The sequence below is a fragment of the Dermacentor albipictus genome, chromosome 9, assembly GCF_038994185.2.
Source record: "Dermacentor albipictus isolate Rhodes 1998 colony chromosome 9, USDA_Dalb.pri_finalv2, whole genome shotgun sequence".
Taxonomy (NCBI): Eukaryota; Metazoa; Arthropoda; class Arachnida; order Ixodida; family Ixodidae; genus Dermacentor; species Dermacentor albipictus.
The window spans coordinates 90,020,486-90,045,308 of NC_091829.1; the positions used below are offsets into that span (position 1 = coordinate 90,020,486).

At 45.4% G+C, this 24,823-nt stretch overlaps 1 long non-coding RNA gene across 1 annotated transcript in view; it reads left to right on the top strand.

The window, feature by feature from the left end:
* LOC135908946 (uncharacterized) overlaps positions 1-19,199 on the top strand; it is a 73,012-nt gene extending 53,813 nt beyond the window's left edge. Inside the window, exon 2 of the long non-coding RNA XR_010566508.1 lies at positions 19,030-19,199. This is a non-coding gene — a long non-coding RNA (uncharacterized lncRNA). The remainder of the gene's footprint in view (positions 1-19,029) is intronic.
* The last annotated feature ends 5,624 nt before the right edge of the window (positions 19,200-24,823 follow it).

The following is a 24,823-nucleotide window of genomic DNA, read 5'->3' on the forward strand; positions in this document are numbered from 1 at the left end:
CCCTGTAATCTTGACGCATGACCGCCATGCTTGCCATATACACAATTTGGCTTTTTTGGTGCAAACACCAAACGTTTCAAACCACCTACCTACAAGCGAAGCCCGATGACTTTTCTTGAACGTTTTTTCAACAGGCACGCATGTTGTTAACGTACTTTCTAGACTTCAAAACCCTTCTTTAAAATCCACGCTGTTCCTGGAGGAACCTGAGGCGATCGACAAGCTTCGAAGCAATCTAGACATCGCCATTCTTCCGGCTGATAAAGGAAGCGCAACTGTTTTGCTTGATTACGGCAACGGCGCCAAGGCGACGCTGTAACTCGTTATTGACGACAACCTATACTGGCCTGACGCTTGACACCGCATGAAAACTGCAACTTTGAGCTCACGGCATCGGCTAGGCTCCGCCCCAGCCCGAACACTTTGTCACTGACGGCTTTGCCAAAACGAATCAGCTCCTGCACTTCATGGCCTACCAAAGATACACAAGCCCGGTGTTACTATGCGACCCATTGTCGACGCCGCTCACTGACTTCTGTAACATTTCCGGTTTCGAACACCAGATAATTTCAGCAGTCGTTAGAAAAAGCGGCGTCCAGGTGCGCAACTCTGGTGACATTATTGAAAATGTACGACGCGTTGTTCCTATTCATGATGACGTCATGGTCTGACGGTTGTAAAGGTTTGCTCCACTGACCCCAAATGTGACCGTTCCCTGCCCAACAGGTCGCACGCTTCTTCGAGGCTAAGAGGTTCTGCACAGCTTATGCCATCCTCGGCGTGTTTCTTTTCACGAATGCCGGCAGCTTGTTCAGGTATCCTGTAAGTCTTGCAAGCGTGAGCAAGGCTTAGTCGTTTTTACGGGCACCTATATATACAGCACTCTAGAGTACCATGGTTTGTGCTTTGCTAGTTACCTCAGCAAGCGAACTTGCTGCGAACTTATTAAACGTATTTGAATTTTCGAAGGGATGCCTCGCCCTGCTGCTAGATACGCTGTCGTGTGATGCGCAGCGATGTGGAAATAGGGGAAATATAATTAAATGAAGTGTCAATACTGAAAAGTAGTTATTGTTAGACTTGGAATTAAGGCGCAGCTGCCGCCGCCTAGTAGGAACGTCCCCCTAACAGATTATACTGAAACTTCATTGCTCAGAGCGTATCGTAATCCTATAAATCAGGGGAAGCAAGCTTTCTGGTATATGAAAACACCACGTGCCTTTTCGAGGCGCCGCGGATCCCTCCCCTTGGCTTTGGTATAGGCACCTTGTCCAGTCATACCTGCTTGTGTAAATGCTAGCTCTCGCATATGATTTTTCGCAAAATTTGAACATCGCAGATAGTGGAGGTAGCAACTTGGCGGCCCCTTTGAAGTGTACGGTTATTATACGCCCAGGTTGATTTTAATAATTTAGCGATAAGATCATGACGATGTTGCACTTTGTTGCGCATTCAAGCTACGTAGTCGATAGCGAAGCATACTTTTCAAATAAAAAAAGAGGAAACTAGCATTTTTCATTCGCAAGAAGAGACTGTCCATATAAAAATTTACGCTGCAGATATTTTACATGCATTTTATTTTATGAACGTTTGCACATGTACAGCACTTTCTCAGAAATAAAGATAAAGTTATGAAAAGATTCCAGGCCATGAGAAGAGTTTGTGTAACGTAGCAAGAGCGCGAATATTATGAAGGGCTGGCTCCATCGACAGTCCTCCGGCTCCGTTTCTTGTAGATGTAGTGCACTTGGTTGAAAGCTAGGTTTGTCTCATGTGACACCATGTGTTAAAGTTTACCGAATAGTAACTGTACTCTCGAATGAGCGCTTTCGCCCGTATGGCTTTCAGCGGGAGCTTATGGGCACCGGGCGGCCGTTGAAACGCGCCAGCGACGCGTTGGTGAACTGCAGAAGTCGGAGCACAGGTATGCGAAGCAGACGACCGGACGACAGCGCTCAATGTATGTTATGGTATGATGAAATCTATTCACGTCCTGAAGATCAACCCTAAGGTTGACGCAGGCGGCGGCCATGTCGGGAGAGTTAGGTCTAACGTTAGCACCATATCGTGGGCCCTCTGGGCGGCCCGTACTTGATTTAAAAGAACTCCACTGTGAAGGCTTGGTCGCCAGCAGTCTCTTGCGCTCACGGTGCTTTCAGTGATTTCGCACTGCGGGGTTTGCGGCCTTACGTTACGGAAAACGCATTTTCGTGTGTCCACTTCTGAGAAAGTTCCCACTTGTATGAGGGAGGACAGATTCCTGGTATCACGTGATATATAACACATTATTGCAAATAGCGATGCAAATGCACCCCGCCGACAGAGCTAAACGCGGCAAGCTCAGGTATGGAGCACCAAAATTTCTATTGCACGTGTTATTTTGTTGTGCACAATAACATTGTTACGTACCCAATCACGTAAATAGGAAAAGGGCACAATAGAATTCGCCCACGGTGTATCGAAAATATATAACTTACATTTCACTGGTTATGTAGCCATGATGCCAATGGTTATGTGCCCGAGGCACAAACAGGGAATCTGCCGCTCTTCAGGAAACTTTATTTGACATCAACTTGGGTCACTGCAAGTAACACATCACACCTACCCGGTGACATTCATATAAAGCGATTTTTCTTGCAGATGAATGGCGCCGTCTACGATTATTTTTTTTTTCAGCTCTGATAAAGCGCGTTTTCGATAACTGTGACATTCAACATCACATTTGTGATCTTCACAGACTTTGCGTAAGAGATATAAAGAACCTTTCGCTGCTACCGAGGCTGTTCAAAAAGACCGTTCCGATTTCGTCGGTAATCACGCGATAACAAAGTATTTGTCAGAAGACTACAATTGTTACCAAGGTGGATCCATTGGGTATGAGCGATAACACGTAGGATTTTGCGTCTATTATTCGGCTCCAATATCAGTAGAAATCATATCTCGTACCTTCGCAAAGATGGTTGGATCGAACCGCTGTTGCCGCAAGCATGCGAAGGCGATGTTCAAACCGTAGGCATGCATCCCTTTTGCCTACGCCAACTGCACTCTAGCACCTCTATAACGAACGTCTCTAGAACCGGTTGACTTGTATAACGAAGGAATAACTCTGTCCCTGTATTTACTGTAAACTTTACAATTTAGTGACCAGTATAACGAAGGGTTCCGGAAGATCCAAGCACTCCTATTTAAATGCGTGCAACTGCATTACAGTTCCATGACACGACTGGCAGGTATACGTGACGTCCCATATAGCACGAGCTGGTCCAGTTGTGTGCACTGTAGCTTCCTTTCGGCTACTACAATTAATGATTTTCTTCCTTGCGTGTTGAGTGGGAGCTATAAGTTTGTCCCACTCTCAACTCGTGGCAGCCAATGGTATAGGACGCACTGTTAAACTGCAACGCGGCATTTGGGGTTGCAGTTGCAGCCGGCGATCATTGCTCAGTCATTTGCTCGTAGCAGAATGCGACGAAGCCGCTGCGAGACATTTAACCGCCTTCTGGTTCGGTCCAGGTTGTACCATTTCGCTGGGGCCGAGAATACACCGACGATTACGGTATTCTCTAATGCGAAATATATGCGTATTTTCACTTCGCAGTATATTCGCTGGCGCAGACAATCTGAAATTTCAACGGAATTGTTTTCTGTTGAAATTTCAACAGAAATTTCAAGCGGAGCGAAGTGTAGCGGGACTACCTCGCTAATCAGGAGATTGCGAGAGACAGCGCGTGGGTGGCACTTAGGCGCGATTCACAGCTGCTGCCGCATACGGACCTCCGCTCAAGCAGCGCATTGTTTCCATGTATGGTATCGGTGTACGCGGTGTCCGCATGCGATCGGTAAACAGACGTTAGCGCGCTAGTTTGGAGCCATCTCGTAGCGGTCGGCGCTGCCAAGCCCGGCTTGCGCGGCACTACGCTTTGTTTCTCACCATTTCGCCATACCATCTTCCTCCGCTTTCTGCCTCATGGTTTCATTGCACTCTCCTCCTCGAACTCTCTCCGCTATCGCCGTCTTTCATATCCTGCTGCCCTTCGCGTTCGTTCTCTTATCGTTCGCTGTGCGCGTTTGCTCGGTAACGCCGATGCTCAACGCAGGAAGGGGCGCCGAAAGGCACTGCACCAAAGTTGTGGACAATGAAGGAAGAGTTATTCAGGTGGCACACATTCATACTGCCACCTGATTGCAGCCACCCAACTCCTGCTGCACCTCCTCCTTCTGCCACACAGCCAGGTTCATAATTGCCAGCTGATGAGCTAGAGCGACCACACTCTGAAGATGGGTTCAGAGAACACAGGCGTATTATTTGTTACAATTCTCTCTAAGAACACGTAAAGAACGCAGCTTCTGAAAAAGAATTATTGTTATTCCAACTGCTTTTTGAGCAGCTGCATATTTTGAAATTCAGATGTACTACGTTGGCTTCAATGTACTTAACTTTTCGCGCGTTGATGACCTTCCATTCTTTTCTATAAGCACTCATAATTCGCATACGCAGCAGGTGCTCTATTCGCCAGTTAGCGCTTCGTGGTGCAAGAGCTTCCAGTGGTGTTGGATTTTTTTTTCGAGCTTTGAAGTTGTTGCCATTTCACTACGTTTTCGAACAAGTGGAGGTAGTGGACACGTGGGGCTGGTCGCTCATTGCTGGCTGATAGGCACTTGTGAAGCTGGAGAAGCTTTCGGTTCACGTAAATATTGCGCTTGTGCTCAAGAAGCATCAGCGCTGAAGGGGCTCAATCCTTCCAGCTCCGAGATAGGGTAGCCCTGGTTGCCGAGATGGCCTGTTATATCAGTAGCGGCAAAATATTATACCATTGCCGCGTATAAAGCGTACACCTATTTCATGCCATTACGAGACAATTTTTCACGTATAGCCTGTCAAACCGAGTATTGGCACAGAGCGCGAACAATGCCATCATGGTATACTCCCACTGGCGCAATTTTTCCGCATCTTTTGTCATTACGTACCTTAATTATCAAATGTCTCCTGAACCTCTTCCAATTTCACGGAGCGCCGGCTGGTGCCCGAACGTGAAGATCTCTTGCCATTATAATGACCTACCAATAAATTAGTAAATCTATGCAAGCTGAGGAGCAGCAACTCACATCATTTACTGTATTTACGGTGCGCTTTCACAAAATCGATAGCTGAAAGTAAAAGAGCTTCGCTCTTAGTGATATGTAAATCTGGTTTGACTGGGCACCACCATAAGAGCACTTCACATAACAGACGATACGTAACCTTCTTCAGGCTTAGGAATTCTACCAATTAGTTAACATGACGAACATGCTGGCTGTGTCGAATCCAAAATATGCTTCCTGTATCTTATGCAGTCACGTTATTACCTAAACAAAGGATGTTTCTACACAACCTTTAATTCATTTGAAGCCCTATGTAGAGGACAACTGAAACAACATAAGGTTCATGTGTCAAAACAACACGCTTATTATTTTGGCATCGCCTTCAAGGATCACCACTCGTTGCATGGATGACAACAGTGCTGTAGCAACACCTATCGTGGCAATGCTCGTAGCGACGTTGTGTCGCTCATGGCCGCTTACAAAAGGGCTGTCAATTCATATCGACCGTGGTATTGGTCAATATGACTCAGTGGTATCGCATATTCACACATGCGATACCACGGCGCCGAGTCACTGCAACTCTTCTGTGAGGAACGGATCTGCCTTTTTGCCACCCCCCAGAAAAGCAAGAAAGTCAAGGAGATGTATATTGAATTACAACGCCGATGAAAGTGTAACACAGTCTTTAAAGAATGAGTTCAAGACCGCTCCGCTACAGTTATCCTCTTTGAAATGCTATCGAAGCAAAAGCTTGCCCGACTGCTCCTTTGTACTCGACGCCGTGTTTCCTACATATGCCTGTTTCATTAAATAAATTGCCCTAATTATGAGCTTGAAGAATACTTTTTCTCCTCCAAGCCATTTGTGATGCTTCCTTGTTCATGGTATGAAATTTTTGGTATACGTGGCTGCAAGTGAAACACATACTTGTAAGACTTGCTTCCGAAAAGAAGCCAAGAATCGCCTTCCAACCTCCACCATCACCATCACGGGTCATCGCGTGTTCAAGTCAGCTCTCTGTGACCAAGTGCTGCTCATTAGCTCCCTTTTTTATATTACTGTCACTCCTCCCTTCAATACCTGTACGGCACTGAGTAAATGAAACGAAATTAAATATATAGTGCTTCCCGTGTAGAAGTGAGAAAAGCAGGCGACCTTCTGACTTGTCTTTCTCCTTCACGATAAGTGTTCCTTGATAAGCCTTGGTCGTGATGGGTCGAGACAACAGTGGCAGGATTCTCGCGCGGCCGCGCCAGCCAGAGACGGGTGACACCGCAAGCGCGTCGGAAAGCTCGATGCTAGTTTTGCGAGCCATTACGGCTGAATGCACGCGGCCCTCATGGATTATGCGATGGCGCACAGCGGTGCCATCGCTCTTTAACGTTTTCTTTTTCTTATTTTTTTCTGAGAAGCGACAGAAGAGGAGGAATACAACTGAACGGTTCGGATCAGCTCCTGTTGTGTCCGTGGCTGTGCCCCAGTTCTCCTTCCAAGTTGCCCCAACACTTGCGTAGATGCTCCTCGTTGCTGCTACTCTTCTTCTGTCTGCTTCCATTTCCTGTTATCCGCACTTAGCGACACCGGGTCGGTAAGTTTGTTTTGTGGCACGTTTCTGTGTCTCGTCATGAGGTGAATCAAAATTTACCGCTCTTCCTCCGTAAATTGATTATTGTTTCTTGGAACATACGCGCAACAAATTGTGGAATGAGTAAGCAAGCACTTGAATAAAATAAATATACAAATAGATAAGCAAGTACGCGCAGTGTTTACCACACACAAAATTACAATATGCAAATTTCCAGGAATCAGAAAAGAAAACGACAAAAGAAGAAAAGAAACCGGCGACACGTGTTGCCATATGAGAGATGCACGACAGCTACAACTTTCAGACTGCAGTTTTCAGATTGCATTTCTCACGGCGCCTAAAAATCTTCGTTTTATATCTATTATTTCCAGCAAGAAGATTCGATTCTTCTTTGCCTTATCATCATATGAAATGAGCTCCCATGCTCATTTCATATGATGATAAGACAGCCTTTATTAAAGATCTCATTTCACGCGAAAAGGCAAATTTCTGTATCACTCCTTGCCTTTTTCTCAGCCTTATAATTTGCATACCGATATAAAAGGGCGCCTTTCAGCGTTAAGATAAGGTCTGCTAGTCACTACGGGCCAAAGGAAATTTTAGCGGTGCACAAATTTACATATGGTTGCAGAAAGTTTCTTTTCGCACACCAGAGAGAGAGAGCAAATGATAAAGGAAAGGTATGGAGGTTAACCAGGACTGAGCCCGGTTGGCTACCCTACACTGGGGAAAAAGAAAAGGGGACGGAAAGATTAAAAGAAGAAGAGAAAGTCCACTGATGATATCGTTCGGTCACTCAGTCCGGATCACAGACGCTGACTCAGTCCAGTAGCCATCAAATATCGCAGCAGAGCTTTTGTGGCCTTTTGTAGCTGCGATATGTGAGGCCATGGTCCCAAGATCTTCTTCAAGGTGAACGGTGTTCTATCTAGCTGATTGAGAGCTGTGCAGAGGTCATGTCTTTCGTTTTGAAAAGATGGGCAGTAGCACAGTAGATGTTCTATAGTTTCCTCCACACCATAGGCATTACAGTCGGCGCTATCAGTCATTCCAATCAAAAATGTATATGCATTGGTGAATGCGACGCCCAAGCGTAAGCGGCACAGCATTGTTTCCTCATTTCGCAGATGTCCTGGTAACAGCCGTAGCTGCATAGAGGGGTCGAGGGAATGCAATCGTTCTTGGGTGAATTCAGGTGTGTGCCACTTCTCTAATGTCATACGGTGTGCTACCTTGCTTAGGTGTTGGGCTGCGTCGGTCCGCGATAAAGGTACAGACACAAGGGTTGGTCCTTCGTGTGCTTTCCTAGCAGCCTCGTCAGCGAGGTCGTTGCCGGAGATACCGCAATGGCCAGGCAGCCACTGAAACACGACGTCGTGTCCTTTCGCTATCATACGATGGTGCATTTCTCGTATCTCCGGCACTAGTTGTTCACACGACCCGCGACGAAGAGATGATAGAAGACATTGCAAGGCCGCCTTCGAATCGCAGAATATTGCCCACCGATCTGCGGGTTGGTTGTTAATGTAATCAACGGCACCTCGGAGGGCAACAAGCTCCGATCCGGTCGATGTTGTCATGTGAGATATCTTGTATTGGACGCTAATTGATCGTGATGGTATAACCACTGCGCCGGTGGAGTTGGTCTGAGTGGAAGAGCCATCCGTATATATGTGAACTCGGTCAAAGTAGAAAGTGTTCAAACAATCCAGAGCTGCTTGCTTCAGGGCCAAGGTAGGCAGGTCGGTCTTCTTTCTTATCCCTGGAACTGTGAGACGCACTTGAGGTTGTTCTGAACACCACGAAGCTGAGGTTGAACGTGCTAAGGGTGTGAAGCCCGATGGTAGACAGGCACGATGGACGCTGACCTCGTTGGAGAAAGACGCCACGCCTGTGGTCGTCGTTCTGGCAGGCAGGCAAGAGAGCTTGATTGCATGCGTGAAACATGACGAACATGGGCCCTAAGCGTGTCGGTGCTAATGTAAGTTGTGATCGGATGGTCTCGAGCCATTATAATGGTTCTTGCTGTTGAGGCGCTCCGCGGAAGTCCTAGGCAAACGCGTAGTGCCTGTGCTTGCACGCTCTGTAGTTCTCGAAGATTTGACTTGCATGTTTTAGCAAGCACGGGAGAACTATAACGTAGCAATCCGATAAAAAGTGCTCGATATAACTCTAGCATGGAGCCCACTGATGATCCCGATGTTTTCCCGGTGATAAATTTGAATACATGAACGATAGATGTGAGCTTCTTCAATTGGGCAACATGAGGGCTCCAAGAGAGGTCCCGGTCCACAATGACACCCAAAAACCGATGATTTCTCTTGTAGGAGATAGGCTGGCCATTAATGCATACTGGATAACGAGACATTGGTTTTCGTGTAAAAGCGACTAAAGCACATTTTTCTGTTGATATGGTAAGGCCTTGTGTCTGAAGATAGTGAGATGCCTGTGTTGCTGCTTTCTGCAGCCTTGCCCGAAACTGCAGACGAGTGACCGCTGATGACCAGATGCAGATGTCGTCGGCGTAGATGGAGACACTCACTGTTTCCGGTAGGGATTCGGCCAGCCCAAGAAGCGCGAGGTTGAAAAGAATAGGGCTTAGGACCCCAACCTTGGGGAACTCCTCGGCATATGTAGTGGTCGGTAGTCGGACCATCTTCCGTACGTACGAACAAGGACCTTTGTGTCAAGTAGTTTCTGATCCATCGATATACTCGCCCTCCTAATTCAATTGTCAAAAGTGCGTCTAGAATGGGTTGATGAGAAACGTTGTCGTAAGCGCATTTCACGTCCAGAAAGAGCGCTACTGATAATCGTTTCCATGATGTTTGCTGTTCTACAGATGACACTAAATCGATGACACTGTCAATCAATGAACGGCCTCGTCGAAATCCCGCCATAGAATCAGGGTAAATCTTGTGGTGTTCTAGGTACCATTCGAGACGCATGAGGATCATGCGTTCCATGAGTTTCCCGACGCAACTAGCAAGTGCTATAGGCCCATACGATGCCAGTTCGAGCGGCGACTTTCCTGCTTTCAGTACAGGTACCAGGCGGCTGCGTTTCCATTCCTGTGGGACGACACCATCTTTCCATGAATTAGTAAAAAGGCTGAGGAGTTCTCTTCGTGCTTCTAGGCCTAGGTGGCGCAAAGCAGTATATGTTATGCCATCGGGCCCTGGTGAAGACGAACGCCTACAGAGCGCTATAGCAGCTTCTAACTCTTCCATAGAGAATGGAGCCTCCATACTGGTATCTCGTGGACCGGGGATGTCGCTTAAAACAATGGCAGGGACTGAAACTGTGCTGCCGGCGATTTTCGCGCAAAATTCCTCTGCAACGTCGATCTCGCGGCGGTTTTGATAGAGAGCAAGGGCGTTAAAAGGGTGTCGTTGCTGGGGTCTTGAGCAAAGACTCCGTAGGGTACGCCACACACGGGACAATGGCTTGCGGGGGTCTAGTGACTCGCAAAAGCATTTCCATCTTTGATTCGCTAGCTTATCCATTCGGTGTCTTATCTTCTTATGCATGCGCCGAGCTTCTCTGAGGTCAAGAATTGACTTTGTGCGCCTGTGCCTCCTTTCAGCACGGCGTCGTATTGTACGAAGCCTTTCCAATTCAATGTCATTCTCTGTACGCTTTTTCGAATGTGTGAAGCAACGTGTGCAATCTTGCATTGCGTCTGCAATTACGTCTTCTAATCTGCGTGCGATATGTTTATTGCAGGTGTCTTCTACTCGATCTTGAAAGACTGACCAGTCGATTTGGCGAGATACATCTGGTAATGCGGCGTCTAGTCCATCGATTCTCACATATGTCGGAATATGATCACTGCTATGTGTTTCAATATCAGTGAACCACTGCACGCTCGAAGTCAGGCAACGTAAAACCAAAGTCAAGTCAAGGCAGCTGCTCTACGTTGTTCCTCGCAGAAATGTCGGACTTCCTTCATTTAGAAGACACAGGTTGTGGCCTGATGCAAAGGATATTAGTGACCTGCCCCTCGAATTTATTCTGGGGCTTCCCCATATATGGTGGTGAGCGTTGAGGTCCCCTGTTATTATCCAAGGACCGGGTGTAGCAGCCATAATATCTTCTAGTCTCTTGCTGCCAAACTGACTTGTTGGGGATAGGTAGACGCCAATAATAGTAGAAGACAGCCTCTTCTTTTTCACATTAACACAGCGGTATTGATTACCGTCGTGTGGCGCTACGGGTTGCGAAAAATACGTGAGGTCCTTGCGAATGTACACCAGAACCTTACTACTATGGACACACGTTCTTGACACAAAAGGTTCATGCCCAGATAGTCTTGTGGAAGCTGATAAGTTAGGCTCACAGATCATCAGTATAGGAAAATGGTAGTCAAACACGAACTGTCGAAAATCCGAAATACGTGACCTTAGGCCTCTCGCATTCCATTGGAATATGAAGGCACTTCTGACATCATCCCGGAATGATCGCTGTTGCTGTCGATGAGCCATGGTTCTGCTGTAGAAGTTCTCAAGCACTGGACTTCTGAAGGCTCGCTAGAACCGGATTGATGGCATCCAGCACTTGCAACGCACTTCGAGCTGTTGGTGTCTGTATTTTGTCCAGAAGAACACGAATAGCACTCACCAGAGAGCTGATCATGACAACAATTTGTTGATCTTCGTCCGTCAGTTTACCAGGAACAGTCGAAGTGTCCCTTGCTGTAGAAGTCTGGTTTCGCTCAGTAGGAGCATGTAGCCTCGGGAGTGCAGGCCACGCGTCGGCAGCAGGGCTGTTCGTTGCATCTTTGTCCTTTGATGTGACTGCAATTGGCTTGGGCGAAAGAGTGGGTGGCAGTGTACGTGGCTGGCGCTCTGCAGAGGCTTTGGAGGTTCGTGATCGACGTCGGCGGCGCGATCGTCGCCGCCTAATAGAAATTGCTGCTTCTCGGTGAGACGAGTGGTCTCTAACCATTTTCCTTAATATTGCCATTTCCTTATGAATTAAAGGGCATTCCTTCGATGAGGCATCGTGAGGGCCGCTGCTGTTTGTGCACTTCAGCACACTGGCTTCGCACGTGTTAGTGGTGTGGGGCCCAGTGCAGCGAGAACAGACGGTAGTGTTCTTGCACACACTACTCACATGCCCAAACTTCATGCACTTCCAGCATTGTAGCGGTTTTGGTATGAAGGGGCGAACTGCGTGTCGGAAGTGGCCCACTTTTACATGCGAAGGTAGGGATTCGCCTTTAAATATGATTTTGACACACCGTGACGTGCCGAGACGAAACGCGTTTGTGATGATGTTATCCGTAGGTGGCTTGATTAAGATTGACAGATCGGAGTCGACAATGGTCTCATCAACATCGTAAATTACGCCACTACTGATGTGTTTGCCCAGCGGAATATGAGGGCGGACTTTCATCCCGTCAAGTTCCGTGACATTGCGCAAAGAATCCAACGCAGCCGTGTGTTCTACGTCAATCACTAGGACGTTCTTACGGGTATTCACTCTGATGTCTTTGATTTCATTCGGAACCAGTGCCTCTAGATGTGAAGACACGGCTTGCCTGTTGAGGCGTCTCAGGTTGTCAGTAGCGAGAACTGGCGTGAACAGGATGGTGAGCTCCTCGGTATTGCGCGAAGATCTTACGGTGGACTCACTCGAATTCGAGGATGCGCTGAGAAACATTCGTTTTGCTTTACGACTTCGCACCAGCTCGAAGGCTTCGTCACAAGAATCTTCACCGCTGACATAGTACTGCATGGTGTCGTCTTTGTCAGTGTCGCTCTCGGTGCCGTTGCGCTTCGTGGAGGCAGCCGCCGCGGGCACTGCCGAGTCCGGTGGACGCGCGTGAGACTCCATCTCCATCGCAGTCAAGGAGGAAATAGCAGTCCACTAGCAAAGTCTAAGAAATTCACAAAATAAGTAGACGTGAAAGACTCCGCGTTCTGCCTGAGAGGCACTTCGTCTTCCCTTCGCACACCAAGTGTCGCAAAAAGTATTGTGCTGGAGTGCCCTAAGGGTTTACCTTCATACGCAACAAACAAAAGATAAGACCGGGAAAGGTGCTTGGAGACAGCCATAGTATAGTGGTTCACGTCTTTTACCTTTGCCGCACCCATCTGTAATGGAATGCTTTGCTTTTGTAAGCAGTGCATTGTTTCGCAAATTTATATACATGTCTTCACGGGAAACAAAGAGCATACCTACCGTGGATTAACCATGTTCGCATCCATTTAATGGAATGCTTTGCTTTTCTCGGGAGTACATTGTCTCCTAAATTTATATAGATGTCTTCAAAAGCAATGGAGAAGAGTTCGGGCGGAATGGAGCCGGAGTTATAATGAAAACTGCACTATTCCTATGCGAGAAGACCTGCAATGGTGCGCTGGCCTCTTTACGTATATTCTCGTTACTTTTTCAAAGGGTGCTTTGTATATGTGAACGGCAATCGAATAAAACAAAGGTAAAATATCCGCAACTAATATATTTATTCCGAAATGTTCCTTTTTTTGCTAATAAAAATTAGTCATTTTTTTTACAAAAGGTTCTTCCTCATCAAATTCGTAGCTAGATAAAGCAGGCATGTATGAGTTAGGTGGGCGGATGAGATAAAGAAGTTTGCAGGGACGGCATGGCCACTATTAGTACATGACCGGGACTGTTGGAGAAGTATGGGAGAGGCCTTTGCCCCGCAGTGGGCGTAACCAGGCTGATGATGATGATGATGATGATGATGTATGACGTCTTCATTGTTTTAACGCTAAATCCATTAAACGAAAAGCGTTCCTGAAACGCTTGGCCACAGCAAGAACCCCGCCATGTTTCTACGACTCAATTTCGTGATGCTAAAAATAATGCAAATATTATTCAATAACAATCATTTACAAGTAGCACTTACGTTTAAATACGTGTAAGAATTACCTCCATATGTTGGAATGATTGGAGGGCCATTTATATAATGTTCAAGTCATATTTACAATTGAGTGATTGAATCAATAATTGATTGAAACATTTATTAGAATGATGGCCAGCGGCCGAAGATATGGGTAAACGATAAGCTAAAAGGAAGGACGTCCGCCTGCTTAGCCAAGGAGAGTACAGCATTAATTCTTCTGGTGGCGTCTCTTTGCGTTGCGTCACAGTCATCGTACGGCAAAACACTTAGAGGTGGGGTTTGCTTGTCGCTGACTCTGGCTGTAGCAGCACAGCAGCAGGTCAGTTGTTTCATGTTGACGTTGATTACAAGGCTGTGGGGCCATCCCACTTTTGTTCCGCACGACTTGCTCGGAACATCCGGTGGAATGGAAGCTTTATGTCTTGCATTGGGAAAGAGATCATGGGCTACTCTGGCAAGGCGAGCGCAAATGCAAGGAAAGATGCTAAGGAGGGGACTCCGGTAGTAGAGGCTTACTCTCGTTCAGTGAGGCGATCGGTGGTCTGGCACAATGACGGATAACGGGAAGCTATTGGTGTGTTGCAGCGATGGTGGGCTCACTTCACGGCTCCGACAGCGGTCCTCTATAATTTTCTTGCATGCATCCTCATGGGCAGCCTAGTTCCCCGCTTTTATCACGCTGATCTCTGGTGTCCACTAAAGTGGAAAGTTGGGCAAGTTGGTGAGTGATCATCATACCTTGCGGGTGAAGCAGCGTACTGACACGGACACTGTCAGTGTCCGTGTCACAGTGTTTCTCAGGCACTGACACGGACACAGTGTTTGTCTTCGCTGTGTCCGTGTCAGTGTGCTGCTTCATCAGCAAGGTCTGGTGTCCACTGTTTGAGAAAGCATAGGCGTTGGTTATTCCTGTGGTGACAAGCTTGATGCATCAAGCTTGTTTTATGCGGTGCGCTATGGTAGCCGTGTGGGATCGGTATAGCTCAGTTGCCTCTTGACTGTCAGTGTAGATATGAGCCATGGCTTTCTTTGTACGCACTTCACAGATTTGAATTGCTTCTTCGATGGCTTGCAGTTTAAGCATGCTGGCAGTCCAGTGAACAGAACCGCTGTGGCTCACAGCGTGTGCTTGTCCTTTTTCTGTGAATATGTGGTAGCACCATACATTTTGCGGGAGACTTCAGCGTACTTTAAGGCAGCGTCAGTGCACAGTTTTGTTCCTTGGAGATTTCCACGCGCCTCTATAGTTCTCTTTGTTGTCGGTGTGATTCCTTCCGCCTTTGTTGTTTGTGGGTGTTGGTCTGGGTTCTGTAACCTTTCTTACATCCGAGGGCCGATGGAGGTTATCCAAAGTTGGCAGCTGCAGGTTCGCGCCATGCAATCTAGGCAAAAGTCGCTGGCCATTGCATGTACTCTTCAGCTTCGATTCGAACAATTTGGCGCCACCATAGTGACGGAGGCTCTGTATTTCCTTTGAATCAAATCCCATCGTCTGCGCATGTGCGTCTGTGCACAGTAGAAACATGGCAGAGTGCTTGTAGTTGTCGATACGAATTCATGCGTGCCATGAGGAGCTTTTCCTCTGCAGTTGATTATAATAAATCTGAGGCCAAAAGTTTCAGACTTCCTAGTGTGATAACCACTGCAGTAGCTGTCCAGCTAGGAAGTTGCACTACTGAGCTTTTTATTTGTGTCCACGCGAAGTCCGTTAAATTTGACGTTCATTGAGTGTCCTATTTCACCGATATATTTGTTTTTTCTTACGGAAGGAATATTGAAACATATAAATCACATCGGAAATAGTGCAAACTAGTTTTCACTTCGTGTGTATAACTATTTGTGGTGCTTTTATATTTAATGTCACTTTGAAGGCGCCTTCAGGTTTTTCGCCAGGGGCCACAACATGTTTTAATTACGGAGGAATGATGTTGAAAGACGTTTGCGTGCACTAGCTTGTCTTAAATGTTTCTGATGGGGCAATTGGCCACCCTTGATATTACGGGAGACGCTTTTATCAGACGTTCTTTACTTGATAATACCGAATGGTATCTTCGTAGAATGATGACCAAAACCAGAACAAGGTGAAAGCTGGAGCCAACGTTTCGACAAGTGCATTTCTTCAAGGCTTCGTAGGGTGTTGTATATCTATGGAAGTGCATTCGAATATTTTGTTATAAAAGCTGGTGTTCTGCCAGATTGTGGTGTAGACTGTTTGGTACGTAATTTCGACTGCCTCGCTATTGTTGACACGACGTCATAAGTTTTGTCGAGTAGGGCTTGTGGATAGTTTGTCTGCTAGCGTAGCTTTAACGTCATTTAGGTGGTGGATATAATGGTTGTATTCAAGTCAGATTCTTCTTATTTGATTTCCTTCTCCGACAGAAATTACTTCCAGTCTCGCGAGTGATGACTGTTATAGTCTAAGTATGCCTGGCTATCCGTAGGCTTCGGGTAAAATGTCACCTGTTTTCTGACTGCGCATCTGTAAGGCAAAATCAAAACAGACAGAGTCTCAACACGCTAACTTTCCCACGAGGAGATCATAACATGAAAGTCTTCTCAGCGCTGTTCAATTGGACCTTGATGCTTCCGCATTCACAACTCCTAAGTGCTTACGTGTCGTTAGATTTTTTATTATTATTTCTTCACTGAGGGTACGATTTCCTCTTGAATGAATGCCATAAAATTACTTACATCATCAATAAAAATGAAAATTCTCGATTTCGCTGTGCTAACTGTAAGGTCTAGATGACCCGTTGCATTGCAACCTGAATTCGTTAATCTGTAAGTTTCTAGCATTGTTCGCAAATGGCATCATGTCCGCAAAACACCAACCCAGGGACCTCCTTTTGCACCTTTTGCTCATCACGGATGCAAGATAAATCGACACTTAATTCATTGTTTTCTAGTAGTCAGTCTATGCCTTTAACGTAAAACGTCAATAACAATGGAGGCATAAGTCGTACCTCAATCAGCCTGTGTAAATTTCGACTTATTCTTTCCATTTCTAGCTTTGTTATACAATTTCTAATGTGTTTTTTATTATGTCTACCTCAACAGCTCAGCGATGTCGTCTTCAATGGCCTCGTGCTTGCGGCTATCCAATACCAATTCCCTGTGTATGTTGTCGTAAGCGTCCTGCATATGTCGAAGTGCTATTGATAAAGGTCTATTCAGAGCTATTTGTATCTATATACATTAGTTTCAATAATATAATGCACATTTCTTTGTTTCTTCAAATTACAAGATTAAAATATTAGGTTTATTTAGTACACCCCTCACCCTACAAAATGCCCTATAGCCGCTGTGTTCTTATCCAGTTTACCGTTGCACGTCAACAAAATTGTTTGATGAAGAAGCAGGCAACGGAAAATAAGGTGGTGCTGTTTACTTCAGAGTAAAGCTGTTGCCGCACTAAAAGAGTTTGCAGCCGAAGGATCAGGGCGGAAGCGTTATAATATCCGTCAAACGTGACGGTGTATGAATGTCCGCATGCGCGAACACTCAAACAAAGTTAAAAAACAAGCTAGAGAAGTCAACTATCACTGCATTGCAATGAATGCAGCTGCAAGCCGTCTTTTGAAGATGCCACCTATTTGTCAAACTACTGAGGTGACCGCCCACGTATTCCTCCCGAAGCTTTCCACATTCGTAATAGCGGCAAAGCATGTGTAAGCATTCCCTCCGTTTCTCTCCTTCTGAAGGAGGTCGCCTTCCTATTGCATTGATTGCAATTAAATGCCGCTGCGAATACTGAATTATGTTGATTCTGTGCTTTGAGATAGCGGTAGAGTATATATCCGCTGACATAAATAATAAAGACAGTCTGTTGTTAGTCAGCGCTCTTTGCGTCCTGTTAGCGCTGTTCTTACTGTTCGGAATCAGGGAACACTCCCTGATTCCGAACAATTAGTATTATAGGAATCGTCTGGGATTCTCGCATTTTTTATATTTATAAGTCCACTGTGTGTCACATAAACCTGTCTTGAGACGAAACGTACCGTTTCTGGCACCGGCGACCATTACGGTTGTCTAACTGCTTATCGTACTCTAATATAACGAAACGTCATAATGGTACTAATTCATATTGCCATGTAGTCTGTAGCCAGAGGCAAACATAGTTAACTAGAGGCAAAAGTGATGAGAGCAAATTATACAGAAAACTACTATAGAACCGTAAAAATAACTCATTGAATAGTTTTCCCTCACCCTGTTGCATTTGCTTTACGTGTGTGTCTCTGTGTCCTTGTCTACCGTTCTGTACTCATGTAGTCATCAATTACGAACTTGCCCGAGCCCTTGTCAGCTTTATTAAACAAGGGATTCAAGTCAGTTGGATCTAATACTGCATGTCAAGTGACTGACGTGTTATTCGTTTTATCTAAATATTATCGACTGGCAGTACTTGGAAAGCATTAAACCACAATATTTTTTATTGCACTTAAGATGCGGGCGTCATAAATTGTCAGAAAACTTTCATGAAAACAGCCAGGAAAGGCTTGGAAAAATATCGGGAAATTTTAAATTGACCACATAGGTATGCTGTCTTCTTATATGTGATGCAATATTTTCAGAGAATCTCTCTGGTAAATATATTTCTAAAAATTTTCACCTCACAAGAAGTTCAGGGAAATTTGCCCATTTATTGAAAAAAATATGAAAGTCAACCGTACTGACATGGCTTTTCTTACTGAATTTATCATTTTTTGCGTTAGCTAAAGTCCTGAACCTTGAAACCCTAGAAAAATGTTTCATCTTTGAAAGCACCCTAAATGATTTACTGTGATAGAATTCATTCGAACTATAGTATCAGTTCTGTTTCCTAGGAGGCCCATGTCTGTCGTGCCATGACACAAAGTGTTCGCGTGGTCTTTCGGGTGCTCATGTGGTATACCTAACTTGGACACCTGTTAGCATGCCCTAGAGGCCTCATTACCTGTAGGAAACTAAGTGGCCGTATCATTACAATCAATCCATCTGCCTTCTGTTGAAGTTATAGCCAATGACCCATTCATTTAAGAGTAGGAGAAATACATTTAAATGTGTATTAAGCAAAATAAATTACAATCTTTGGCATGATACTGTGAATATTCCAGTCACGTCTTCTGAGCATATCCCTCTGCACGGGCATACATAACTACCAGCCAAAAAATGTACAGACACTCCAACTGGTTAACGTTTCAGTAATAAATATAAAGATCACTTGGGATAAGTACATTGTTGCATCATATATGAACTTGTCATAAAAGGGAACATACTTTTGCTGGCATGAGGAGCACTTGTGACTGTTTAATTGTTCACCATACCATAAAATAAAACATTGTTTAGTGGTACTGATTTGTATTGACAAGTAGCCATTAGTCATAGGTAAACTGCATGAAGTATTGACTTATATGGTTTGAGCAAATACATTAAGCTGCTTAATGAACGTACAAAGAATACGTCCTTGTTATTTTTATCTCATAATGCTGCATTTACTTATACGCAGCACACACCTGCACCACCTTTGGGTCTAATGACACAAAGGTCAAGGCCAGCCTGATGACCATGCTTGCCAAGGGGAAGTAGTGTAAACATTTAGTCTCTTTCCATACTAGCATAAGACATGTATTTTAAGAAATTCATCTATTATATCGTGCAATAAAACAGTTAATTCATTGCCGGTGCATTTGTTTTCTTTTTGCACTGCATGATTCAGCACTCAGTTCTTTCTGTTTAAGCAACATATATGAAAGTAAAGCTGGTTCAGGAGTATTATTAATCTACTAACGTTAATGCATAAGTGCAGATGAAAAGCAAGAGGTGCACATACATAGGTACATTCAAAATGCTACCACATGTAAACAATAATGTAAGCTAACTTGTAGATAGCAGATAGCTATGGACTTATGGCCTTATACACTCTTTGTAGACTTTTATATAAAATGTCTGTGTTGATAGACTGCCTATAGATTAATGAAAATTCATGTTTGTTGACAAATGTCTGCAGAATGTCATAGAAAAAAGTGTATAGAATTATAAAGTTCTGTTCTTGTAGACTGAAGTCTATAGAATTTCTATAGACTATCTATAGACATTTGCCTATAGGCATTCTATAGACTATAGGCTTCAGTGGACAGCGTACGTTGTTTCTCCGGACTGAATACTATCCGCTGGGAGGCGTACGCTGACCTAGTTATAATCTCCAGCAGCAACGTCGTGTGTCTGCCCACTTTCTACTCGTTGCTCAAGAGCTAGTGCCTAGACGAGAAGGAGCGGAGGCTACTTGACGCGTTGACCACGGGCGTGACCATAGCTGACCACTTGTTCGAGTTGCTGTACTACTTGGTCTGGCGCAAGAATGACCGAGGTAACCGACTGGTAAAGAACTGGTTGCTGTGCCATCGTCGATCCGTCGACTCAGCGCATTCACAAGATCGGATGATCAGTTACCCGTGGCTTTCGGTGCACGTAGTGCATCGGGTGGCCTAACTCGATTGGTGGGACGGCGTCGTCATACACTGGCGTACGTGGACAGTGCGGCCTGCGCAGGTATTCTACGACCTCTTTTACTCGCGCAACATGTGCGGCCTCATGGCTTCTACCGATGTGTTGAGCACGACCTCAATGATGATGCACGCACTTCCCGGTTTCAGCGCCGCATTTCAGTGACCAGGGGTGCCCACTCTGCCACGGGACCTATGTCTCGTAGCCGCCGCCATGACCAAGAACTAGAGGTTTCTAAGCAATTTGTATGCAGAAATTTCTGAACTCAATCCATGGGCCCACCAGATATGCTGGCTATGTTGTGATGCTCATCTATTTGTTCAATGCTTCCGGCCACGAAATAGCAGAAAATGGCTCCATCTTATAGAATTATTCCACGCCTGTTACTAATATGTTCAATTTTATAGCTTATCTTTCATTGTGCTAGTAAAGCCATTAATTCACGATGCGTCACTGCGCAGTGTTGTCTATTCATCCATTTGTCATTCTCATTTCGACGAGTCAGTTATACAAAGAGACAAAAACTACAGTTTGCGAAAAATATCCGTGAGAATATAATTTATTGTACTATCTACGACTGCCTTGTACTATCTTCGACTATGTTAAAAGTACTCATATATAGCGTGAATAATATCATCGACATCATTCTGCAAGATGACAGGGAAAATGACAGAAGACCCCTAATCCTGCTTAACTTCGAATCCAAATAAGATGGTGTTGTTGGGAGCTATAGGCAGACAAGAGCTTGATATGCAGGTATCCTTGTAGTATAATGCTTATTTCTAAATAAAAACCGGTGGTTTCATCACTTTCGGCGCCTCAGGACAAAAAATAATAAAGGCTTATTATTTTTTTTACGGCTTTAAAGCGGGTGTTGTACCGTTACACCACAATCACATTTCTTTAAAGATGAAGAATTTATCAACAATTAGCGCTACTTTTGCGTATAATGTATGTTTTTAGCCTCTTGGTATTATCTTGAAAAATGCACACCCTAAATGTAGGTGCTCATATGTGCTACAGGCACCACTACAGCCACCGTGATGTTCTAAATATACAGGGTGTCCCAACCACCATGTACCAAAATATAAAGATACACAAATGCCACGTCGCTGAACGAAACCAATGTAGTATTGTTTAGCGTCGCCTGGAGATGCTAGGATTGCGTTTTGCATTGCGCCTAATCACATAATTAGTCTTACTTAATCAATTTCTCATTGCTATAACTCGATGAAAAGGGTCAATGAGAAAATTGTAGAGCGACATGAAACACTTTCTGCGAAGCTTTCCTTTGCTCAACTCGCGCAACACATAAAAGTGTTTTTGCGCGCATGAGAGGAGCCCGCGAATGAGCACAAAGTTCCTCGAGGGGCGAGTCGTGCGGCAAATTTTGCGTGCGTTCGCGGGCTACTTTCACGCTCAGAAAAAAACAATAATGTAGAAACTATTGAGCAACACAATACTGTATCCGGAGTTTTAAATTTTGCTCTCCAATTTTCTCATTGACACTTTTGGTGTGTTTATAATACGGGATTATTTATATATTTAGGCGGAATGCAAAAATGAATCTGTGTACCTCCAAGCGACGCCAACAAAAATTGTCTCATTCGGACCATCTACGTGGCATTTGCATATCTTCGAACGTGTGTGCCTGATAGTTAACCAACCATATATATATATATATATATATATATATATATATATATATATATATATATATATATATATATATATATATATACATCTATATAGATATTTATATATATATATATATATATGTGTACGTGTGTGTGTTGGGGGGGGGTAATAAGCAAAGGAAATTGCCCGCTGGCTGCGGGATTCGAACAGAGGGCCCCTAGGCACACAATCCTGCTGCTATAGCTATTAAACGATGGGCGCATGCCCCAACAGGGGTAATAGAATGTCGTTAAGCATTTCGCACGTGGAAGCCAGCGCGTTGAGGTGCTAGGCGCATTATACCGCAATATGAATTATATGAACACTCCATGCTATCTTTCGCCGTCCTCGATGATTCCACATAAAATTACAGATTTTTTTTAGCGTTAACTGAGCTACGAACCGCGTATTATCGAAGTCGAGAAACGCATTTTAAGTTAAGATAGACTATTTCATAAATACCCTGCCGCAAAACGTGCTTCAATGGGTTCAGCATAACGGGAGTTATCAGCAATCAAACATCCCTCCACGGCGCTCCCGCTTACTTGATAACGCATTGCGAAGGCTACGGCGTAGGGCCGTGCCCACAACGCTCCGCCTACTTAACGTCACCGTGGCGCACAGTTCAAATTTGATTTTGGATGCCCGCGTTGACACCACTACTCGTTTTGGTGCCTACCGTGAGCGAAACGCAGTTGTCCTCAGCGAGCCTCGGTGCGCTTAGCCTGCGGACCCGTTGCGGCAGTCGCGGCATCCACCCTACGTAGCAGATCACTGCTGCATGCAATTGTATTGCGTAAGCGTAGCATTTGCTTTGCGCACGACAAGGCCTGAGTGTGCGCCCGCGTTCTCCGGGCTGGCCATGGTAAGTAGGGCGGACTGGCTTTATCCTGCACCAGCTTGACCCGCGGATAGTAGTCACATCGTGGAGAGGCCAGTAGCGAGGCAAGGGTGCGTGTGGTCGCTCCTTAAGTTTCGCGTGGTACGAGGCCAGTGGTGTGTTCAAATTAGCAAGATCCGATGCCTATGACACTGGTAAGCAGGGGGGGGGGGGGTGGCAACCTTTGATTCTTGCGCGAGCGGCCGCGGTCGTGTGCGACCAGATGATAGTCGGCTTCTTCTGTGAGTACGTAATTCGAATGCAGATTTTCGCTTACTTCAGCTTGTTTATTAAATTGCGTCAATAAATACACACAGTAACAGCAGGAAGAAGCGCACTGATCCAAACACCCTTCTTGATTGATGTCCGCTATTGGACAATAGCAACCGAGTATGAGAATCTGCTGTGTGAAGAAATAAAGCGTGCAGAAAACAATGAGGAGCAGGCTTCTGTTGAAAAGAGAGCGTTTGAGAAATATGTTACTTCGCACTTCGCTTGCGAGCTCCACGCTTCTCGGAAGTCCGCAAAATGTGGCCGAAATGGTCACAGCGCCGCATACTATCCGCGGACTGTGCTTTTTCACCATGTTTGATGCGGGGTTTAGCACTAATCTTCAAGACCTGAATGTCCTGAACACCATTGGTCACGCTTACTGTACGCTTTCCCTTTGAGTCAGAGTTTAAATTCCAGGTGGTACACCATCCAATCGCACAGACTTGTGCACAGAAGTAGCTGTGCTCTAAGATCGCAGGCGTTGCTTGCTGTAATGAACTGATGTACACCCAAAGAGACGCCCGTAGCTTGTGCCATCGTTTTCCCACACGTACACTCTGAAAAATGTTTACACCCTTTGGGGTGTACATGCGCCACACAACAATACTTATCATCTGGCTTGCTTGCGTTTCCTTTCTTGAAAACGCCACGCCAGCTACTTTCCTGTCGGCAATGCTATGTCATGCTGATAACATGCATGCCGTTCGCTACTGGAAAGTACCGGGCTCGCAGCGTTAAAGAAAGGAAATGCGGACATGACAGATGATGTTTATGGTTGTGTGGCAAGGTACGACTAAAAGGGTGTAAACTTTTCTTAGAGTTTAGTAGCAATACACTCTAAAAACAGGTGCACCCTGTGGGGTGTATATTTGCCACGCAACAATAATCATCATCTGCCTTGCACGCATTTCCTTTCTTCAACGCAGCGAGCCCGGTACTTACAATTCACGAACGGCATGCGCGTTATCAGCATGACGGAGCATTCTCCACAGGAAAGTAACGAGCGAAGCGTTTTCAAGAACGGAAATGAGGGCAAGACAGATGGCGATTATTGTTGTGTAGCTAATATACATCCCAATGGGTGTAAACTTTTCTTAGAGCGATAGTAGCGCCAGTCGGTGGGGCATTTCTGCAGGGAAGAACCGTGTCTCTCACATCGCGCAAACATACCCTCACGTGCTAATAGTCAAAACGCCAGCCGAGAAGCTCCTGTGAAACGCTAATCGGTCTGTAGCACGGAGTGCCCACACATGTGCCATGAACTCTCTCCATGTCGTTCGCACGCAGGAGCAACATGCTGTTGCATGTGCGGTGCTTGCTGGAGCTCAACGCCGGAAGTCCCAGGACGTGACTCTGCGGATACATGAGGCCAATGCTGCCGAAAAGAACACTGTCGTTCAAAATCGCAAAAAAGGACTTCATGCCTGCCGTGGCCATGCTGCTGTACAGGACGACGACGCTAACAAAAGGCTACAACGCCGACAAGACCCTTTATTTCTAGCCCATGTGGTTCGCGTTTATCTAGTTCTTTCTGATCATGTGCCTCTGCGCACTTCAATTCATACGTGTTTACTTTCCGAGCATATGTTTACTGAAGCACATAGTGCAACTAAAGTTGCAAACCTTGCTTCGTGTAATATCCTAACATGTTGCTATCGCATTCCTACAACTTTTTTTTTACGCAGTCGATATAAGTATCGAAACGGCTGAGTTCGGGCACGCAGGACTGAACAAATCGCTTTCGTTGCTCACGGCTTTTGAACCAATCAGTAGGTAATGGTGGCTTTCAATTAGATCAAAGCTAAAATTTAGTATTTAGGCCTGTATACAGCTCCGGCTATTGTAATCACCGTCTTAACAGCATGCGGCCAAGCGCATTACACTGAATGTAAGAGTTAATATGTAGACTAAGGACATTCTTATGCTAGGACAGGTACGTCAATTCTGTCCTTTGAAATCGTGCTGT